Source organism: Sparus aurata, chromosome 2 (genome assembly GCF_900880675.1).
Source record: "Sparus aurata chromosome 2, fSpaAur1.1, whole genome shotgun sequence".
NCBI classification, from domain to species: Eukaryota; Metazoa; Chordata; class Actinopteri; order Spariformes; family Sparidae; genus Sparus; species Sparus aurata.
In genome coordinates, this window is record NC_044188.1 from 12,780,184 (window position 1) to 12,789,085 (window position 8,902).

Sequence of the window (8,902 nt, forward strand, 5' to 3'; positions counted from 1 at the left end):
ATTCTAATTTTCATTCCAAATCTAGAGGTGTGGCCATCCTTGTTAATAAGAACATCCCATTTGTTATGTCAAAGGTTGAAACAGACTCTTCAGGGCGTTATATAATGGTGGTGGGCAGACTGTATAACACACCAGTTGTTTTAGCCAACGTATACGCACCACATTGGGATGATAGTTCTTTTTTTATAAACTTCTTTGCTCATATCCCCAACATGGACACACATCATCTTATCCTCGGAGGGGATATGAACTGCACGTTATCACCTACTCTGGACCGTAGCTCGCCTAGGACTGCGTCCAATCCAGTGCAGTGTCTCAACTGCAGCTTTTTCTTAATACGAATGGTGTGGCTGATGCTTGGCGCTTTCAAAATCCTACGGCTAGAAGCTATTCCTTCTTTTTACCGGTCCACGGAACATACTCGCGCATAGACTATTTCTTTTTGGATAAAAGGCTTCTTTCACTAATAAGAAAATGTGAATATCAAGCCATAATTATCTCAGATCACGCTCCCCTGTTGATGACTTTATGTATACCAATTTCCCATGCCAACTATCACCCCTGGCGTCTTAACACTTTATTACTTTCAGATGAAGACTTCATTAAATGTATCTCTTCTGAAATAACTTTCTTCCTCGAACATAACCAGACCCCAGGAATGTCTCCTTTAACAGTGTGGGAATCCATGAAGGCGTACCTGAGGGGACAAATAATATCATATAGCGCACAACAAAGAAAACGTCACAATATGAAACTTGAACAGCTAACAAATGATATTCTCAAATTAGATACTACACTTGCTGTCACCCCATCCGATGACTTATTCAAACTGCGATTGACCCTTCAAACAGAGTTCAATTTGCTATCAACAAGACAAATTGAAAACCTAATAAATAAATCACAGAGTAAAACATACGAATGTGGTGAGAAGATAGGGAAGATTCTGGCCCATCAGCTCCACCAGAAAACTGTAGATAGAACTATAGCTGAGATAAATGATGAATCGGGCACTAAGCATATAGATCATTCTGAGATTAACTCGTGTTTTCATGGATTTTACTCTAAACTGTATAATAGTGAATCTCTTGGCGACCATGTCCTATTTGATTCATTTTTCAGGAAAATAATTGTCCCCACAAATAATAACAAAACTGCATCCGAGCTAGACAAACCGTTTTCTGTACAGGAACTTATAAACGCAATTAAGCTCATACAAGCTGGAAAGTCCTCAGGACCCGATGGGTTCCCAAGCGAATTCTTTAAAAAATTTGCGACAAGCGATCATCTCCCTTATTCCTAAAAAAGATAAAAACCTTCTAGATTGTGGCTCATACCGTCCCATTTCACTCTTAAATGTAGACAGTAAAATCCTTTCCAAAATGCTGGCCTGCCGCTTAGAAGCAGTCTTGCCTTCAATTGTAGCCGATGATCAAACTGGCTTTATTAAAGGTCGTCACTCCTTTTTTAACATTAGACGCCTATTTAATATTCTTTATGGTCCCACTCTACCCGACATCCCAGAAATATTACTATCACTTGACGCCGAGAAGGCGCTTGATCGGGTGGAGTGGGATTATCTCTTCTACACTCTCAAACAATTTGGCTTCGGTGAAAAATTCATTTCCTGGATTAAAGTTCTGTATTCTTCTCCACTTGCAGCTGTTCGAACAAACAATAACCTCTCCTCCTACTTCCCTCTCCACCGTGGCACCCGACAGGGTTGTCCTCTGTCGCCACTCCTGTTCGCTATTGCAATTGAGCCACTGGCTCTAGCGTTACGTGGTGAAATCAATATAAAGGGAATTCGGAGATATGACTCGGATAATAAGGTGTCCTTATATGCTGATGATATGCTTTTATATCTCTCTCATCCTTTAATTAGCCTACAAAATACTCTCAACCTGCTTGAAAAATTCGGCAAAATATCAGGATATAAAATTAACCTACAGAAGTGTGAAATTATGCCAGTGAATATAGCAGCTAAGCAAACTGACTTTAGTTTATTCCCGCTTAAAGTCAGTCCACAAAAATTCAAATACCTAGGAATCTGGATAACACATGCCTTTAAAGACATATTCAAAGCTAATTTTTCACCACTATTGGCTAATCTTAAGCGAGATGTGGAACGTTGGAGTTTACTCCCCCTGTCACTAGGGGGCAGAATCAACATAATTAAAATGAATGTTTTGCCCAAATTCCTGTACATATTTCAGTGCATTCCCCTACACCTATCTAAATCCTTTTTCATGTCAGTGGACAATTTGTTGTCGGGATTTACATGGAACAAGAAAAACCCCCGAATACGTAAAAGGATCTTACAACAACATCGTAAACATGGAGGATTATCCCTCCCTAACTTCCAGTTTTACTATTGGGCTGCCAACATTAGGTCTATGTTGTTTTGGAAAGATTCTCCATCTGGTGACACCACCCCTGAGTGGTTACGAATGGAAAACTCCACTTGTCTTCATACTTCTTTACACTCACTTCTATGCTCACACAGATGATAGAATCTGAAAAACATAATGTTGAAGCAGAGGACCAAAAATAATGATTTCAGACTTGTTTTCATTTAGTTTAAGAAGGTACTGAGACATGCAGCACTTAACTTCTGACCGACAAAGTGATAACTGAAAAAAATCTCCTCATACAAATTTTTAATGGAACATACATTTTTATCCCATCTGCACACTGAATCTTATGTTTATGTATGGTATTTCCCAGTGGAAGCATGTACGCACAGAACAACAGGGGGCCAGGGATAAGGCTTTGTTGAGTACCATAGGTCAAAGAAAAGCTCTTTTTCTGCAGCAGCATACATATTGTCAACCCACTTGGTAGGTGATCCAATGGAATAAAATGAGCAACTTGCTAACGCTGAACTGAGATTATGATTAATAAAAAATCTCAGAAAATTCTCTGTAACTTAAAGATTTGGCTTTAATGAGGGAAGTTTTGCTAGTTTGACATCAACAAAAACTTGATTTAAATTTATATGAGATTTTGATGATTCATAGATGAAACCAATTTTGGGTAAAATACGAAGACAAACATAAGAAAAAAAAATGTCAAAACGGTCATTTACACAACCTATCTCAAATTTCAAAGTCCAGAAGACATTTTCATTCTAGCATCTAATGATTTTCACAATTAATAAAAAAAAGAAAATCAGCAGACCAGGTGAAAACTATCTGCATGCTGAGGCAGAGGGAACATACTGTGAGCCTTTTCATAATAGGAGTATGCTGATAATCGTTTTCTGTTTAGTATAGCCGATAGATTTTCAACATTAGCAACACATCATTACTTATCAGTTAGGTTAATGATTAAAAATGTCTGGGTTTATGAGTCATATTGGTAGTAGTAAATAATACACTGCCGCTGACAATGCCTGCTGCAATCCCTGGCCTGAGAATGATGGGGCTAAAAAAAATCTGACTGTTGCAACCTTTTCAACAATTTTCTCATATGTATGAAAAACACTGAAATCTGAGTCATTTTGATTGTGTTACAATCAAATTGTGTTTTTAATATTGATGGGCATTTCCAAGACTGCATCAATTAATGTAGCTGATTTCTGACTTATGTATTAGTATCTATTGAGGACATTTTATCTTGATCTATTGATTCTTGAATGCATTGTTTTTCATTTGCTTAAAATTGGCATATGAACATGAGAATTGATATACTGATGTTTGATCTTGCATTAAATATCACTAAACCTGTGGCATTGCTTATTTCTCCCTCGGCACATCTTAAACAGTCAAAGCAGAAGACAGGTTTTCCTTTCTGCAGGACCTTGCGAGTTCCTGGTGGACATTTCTCACTGCAAACTGACAACGGCACCTGCATAATAACAATAGACAATGACACTTTGAAGTGGGGGCTCATCCTAAAAAAAAACAAAAAAAAACAAAACACACATACAAATAGGCTGTTGTGTGTAGGAGTTGTTCACTGAACTACCACTCTGTTTGGTTGTTGTGAATTGTGTCAGAGTGGTCGTACGCTCGGATTGCTTGTATTGTGGGACACTGATGACTCGTGTTCATTTATTCACATATATATATTATTTTTGTTGGTTTTGAGGTGGGTGTCGTGCTGTCTAATGATTGCTCAGGATGGAGTTCAGTCTGGAGGAATTTGTGGCACGGCCCAGCATTGATCAGTTTCATCGCTGCACTAAGGAACAACTGTGTGTGTTTGCAAATCAGTTCGAGATAGCTGTATCTAAACAGTGGAAGAAGCAGGAGATCAAAAGCGTGTTGTGGGCTGCATTGTTTAAAAAGGGGGTTCTACCTTGCGACTCTGACTCGCCGACTGGTGCGCAGAACCCGGAAGACGTGCTCCATCTTAGAGAGTTGGAAATTGAGATGCGCCGTTTGGATTTAAAGGAAAAAGAACTCAGTAACGAGTTAGAGTTGAGGAAGATGGAGGAGGAGACTAAGAGGCAACTTCGGCTGAAGGAGTTAGACCTGAAATGGTCTTTATCAGATGTGATATCTGACTCGCCTGCTGACTGCTTTAATGTGAATAAATATATTTGTCTCGTACCTCCTTTTTGCGAAAGAGACATAGATAAGTATTTTGTTTTGTTCGAGCGTGTCACCAAGACCTTAAAGTGGCCTAAAAACGTCTGGTCTTTGCCAGACAACTGTACGAGTCCCTCCGATCCGAGTCCCAAGCGAGTAGCAAGTCATTTGGTCCAAGTCTCGAGTCCGACTTAAGTCGAGTCTTTATGACTCGAGTCCAATTGTCTGGTCTTTGCTCCTTCAGAGTGTGTTTATAGGCAAGGCTCAAGACGCGTATGCATCTTTATCATCGGAGCTGAGCCAGGATTATGACGTGGTTAAGGCTGCGGTACTAAGGGCTTATGAACTGGTGCCTGAAGCTTATCGCCAAAAATTCCGCCGTTTTAAGAAAGCTTATGGTCAGACTTACGGGGAATTTGGCCGTGAGAAGGAGGCTCTTTTTGAAATCTGGTGTCGCTCCAAAGGCGTGGACGATTTTGACAAATTGTGCGACTTGATATTGTTGGAGGATTTTAAAAACTGTGTACCGGACTGTCGAATTGCCACATATATTAATGAGCAGAAAGTCTTCAAAGTGTCTGAAGCGGCTGTTCTTGCAGATGAATACATACTCAGACATAAGGAGGTATTTGTACAGTCCCAGTCAGCCTCATCACAAAGTGATTTTGTGTCTAAACCACCTGTCCCGCTGCCTAGGTCAAGCTCGGATGCCGAGGGCAGGGTATGGAGCAAGGACAGTACAGGGGCCAGGGATTAGCCGGTGTGTTTCCATTGTAGAAAGGTTGGTCATACAGTGAATAACTGTTTTGCAATGAACCGAAAAGAGGGGTCTCCTAAAGTCATAAATCTGATGAAAACGAAGGTTTCTGCCCACTCCTCTTCTCATCATCATCACCGTTTGTTCAATGAGGACAATGTGCGTAAGCCCGATCTGGGGAATTATGCTCCTTTTATTATGAAGGGGCGTGTGTCTCTGGAGGAGGGGGGTGAACAGGTTCCTATTACTATTTTACGTGATACTGCAGCCTCACAGTCTATTATTTTAGAAGGGATTCTACCTTTATCTCATACATCCTCAGTAAGCTCTGATATCTTGGTTCAGGGGTTTGGCATGCGGTTTGTGGGGGTGCCCCTGCATGTCATCCACTTGGACTCAGATCTTGTGAACGGGCACGTAGTGGTGGGCGTGAACCCACAATTCCCGATTGAGGGGGTCTCACTTATTTTGGGTAACGACCTGGCAGGTGGCAAAGTGTTAGTTAACCCTGAGGTAACTGCTGTGGCGTGTTCTGGACGATTTGGTGAGTTGGAACAGAAAATCCCGGAAGTGTTTTCAGTTTGTGCTGTTACTCGGGCCATGGAGAAAAGCCGGGCACAGAGCTCCTCTGATCAAGATGAAACAAGTTTGGGCAATAGCTTTATGGTCAGCCCTGGCGACCTGTCATCATCATGTGTGGGCTCTTCTCCTAAGACAGGGTTTTCTTCTCCTGTAAAGGAGCTGGGGTCAAAGGTGTGTGTGTCACGGGATCAGTTTATGCAAAAGCGGGACATTACACTTGCTCCTCTTTTGGAGGCTGTAAAGTCTGGTAGTGAGATCTGGAGATTGTCGACTGGTTACTTCTTGCGGGATGGGGTGCTCATGCGTAAGTGGGCGCCATCAAATGCTGTCCAAAATTTTAACCTTGGCACATGATAATCCTTTTGTGGGCCACCTCGGGGTTCATAAAACGTACGATCGGATCCTACTTAGTTTTTTTTGGCTGGGGTTAAAGAGGGACGTACGGCTACACTGTGGGACGTGCCACATTTGTCAAGTATCTGGGAAGTCGAATCAGACTGTTCCTCCGTATCCACTCTATCCTATTCCTGCTGTGGGCGAGCCATTTGACCGCGTTGTAGTTGATTGTGTTGGCCCTTTACCTCGCACCAAGGCTGGTAATAAGTTTCTGCTGACTGTCATGTGGTCCAGCACTCGCTTTCCTGAGGCTATTCCCTTGCGAAAAATCACGGCCTCTACCGTCGTTAAGGCGCTCGTGAAGTTTTTTTCTCTTTTTGGTTTACCAAAGGTTATCCAAACAGATCAAGGGTCTAACTTTATGTCACGGGTTTTTGCGCAAGTTACAAAACAACTAAACATAAAACATTGTCACTCTAGTGCTTACCATCCAGAGAGCCAGGGCGCTCTGGAGCGATTCCATCAGATGCTCAAGTCTATGCTGCGGAGTTTTTGCCTTGAATCTGGCAAAGACTGGGATGAGGGTGTCTGTCTCCTCCTCTTCGCTGCTCGCGAAGTGGTGCAGGTATCCCTGGGGTTCAGTCCGGCTGAATTAGTGTTCGCACACAGTGCGGGGTCCCCTTAAACTGCTGCAGGAAGGCTGGATAGGTGATAGTACACCAAAAAATCTGCTGGATTACGTCTGTGATTTTCGTCTGAAGCTTCACCGTGCCTGTGAGCTGGCCAAAAAGAACGTATCTGATGCACTCTGCCGCACTAAGGCAAAAAGTCGTAACTTCAATTTTGGGCGAAAAAATGAGTTATTGTAATTTTTGGGACAATAAACAAGTTGTATCATGTAGACAAACATCAAGTTTCAATTCGGTAGTTTTGGGGGGAAAATAAGATTATGTTTTTGCCGTAACTTCAAAAAGCCAAGGAGAAACTGTGGCAGAAGATCGTAACGTCAGATACCGCTTTCTGCCTTCGTTTCACGCTGCTCCTGAACACATGAATGAAGTTACGGTCCAGTAATAGCTAGCGGTAGCCTTAAGCTAGCGATGCAAACTAGTAGGCTAACCTACTTCACAAACTAGACACAAACACTTTGCAAGCCATAATCAACAACTTATCCAGTAACAAGCGGTGCTTTAGAGCATTGCTTGTAGGACATCTTCATTCACAACCCGTAATACAAGGCTACACGTACAACTGAAATAAAATGTGCTTCTCATCGGCTAGCTCTCGCCTGCCAATGATGGACCACTGACTGAAAACTGCGCGAGTCGGTTGGAGCTGAAACGAGACACCTTCCACACATGCACACACACACCCCAGCAGCAGGAATGTAGTAATTTACAGCCTACCTTTTGCTGAACCCTGGTTAAAATCCATGCCAAACATCCGACGAAAAAGCAAATCCATTAAATCCACCACAAGTTTTTTAAACTTGCTGCTGGTTAGTCAAAACTCCCAGGTTGTCAGCAACAGGCTGTCAATTCTATCTATGCAATCCTACAGTTTGGTGTAGCCGTGGGTTGATGGAGAAATTAAAGCTAGTCGCAAAGGAGGCAGTTTCCTCAGCTCGATGTCACGTCTTGATTTGCCAAGAAGGAAAATAAAATTGATCATTGGACGAATCCACCATGTGACTCGTTGATGTCACAGGTGACACGTTGTAAAGACAGGAAAATATATCAATACAGTGTTTATTCATAATTTTTAAAAAGACCTACACACATCATCAAAGTTTATTTCTGTATTTATGATAATAATGCAAATACTGCAAGTAAAATCCCAAGAAATATTAATTCCTACTATGTTTCCAGCAGACTGGCTTTCAACATTAAGATGCTACAATGGGATGATTATGAAATATCTTTGCTGTTCTAGGCTGCTGGTTATCCACATAAACAATGAGTCTATATTAGTGCCTCATATCCAAACAGAAGTACATGTTTTATATGCATTAAAACATCAAAACACTCTCATTGTTAATACTGACATCTGTCAGAGAGAGTGTGCAGAAAATCATGCGACTGCCTGTGTGGTACTATGAGTATGAAATATAGAAAAAAACTTATTAATCTATCATTTTCATATGATGTTGATACATATAAAGCCATTTTATCATAGTGAGTTCAATAGGGTCAATATTGCTTACATTTTAAGTGAAAGTTGTCACTGTTATCATATTACTTGATAAGCTTTGGCTTCTCCCGCTTTTCCCTTTCGGCCATGTGTGTTGTATTATTTGAACAATGATGAAATGTGATGCTTATGAATTGACATGCCCGAAACAAACAACATAAAAATAAAAAAAAAAAAAAATAAAATAAAATAACATTGTGCTATAAAATAGAAGTTAAGGTCTTTTGCCTTGGTATAACCAATTGTCATTTTATGGGCAATGCAAAGGCAGAATACAGTAACTTCCGAAAAAGGCTCAAAGGTCAAATTTGAGTAAAAAAAAATGTGTAGATAGATTAATACAGGTATACACTACAAAGTGTGAAAATTACAATATTATACCTATAACCCAACTGTCAGGACATTAAGATAACTTTAAAGATATTTTTCTCAGTTTCACACTCTGGAGAGTTAAGGTCTTTTGCCTTAGTAGAGCAGCACAGGTCAAGATGAAAAGTTGGTTTGA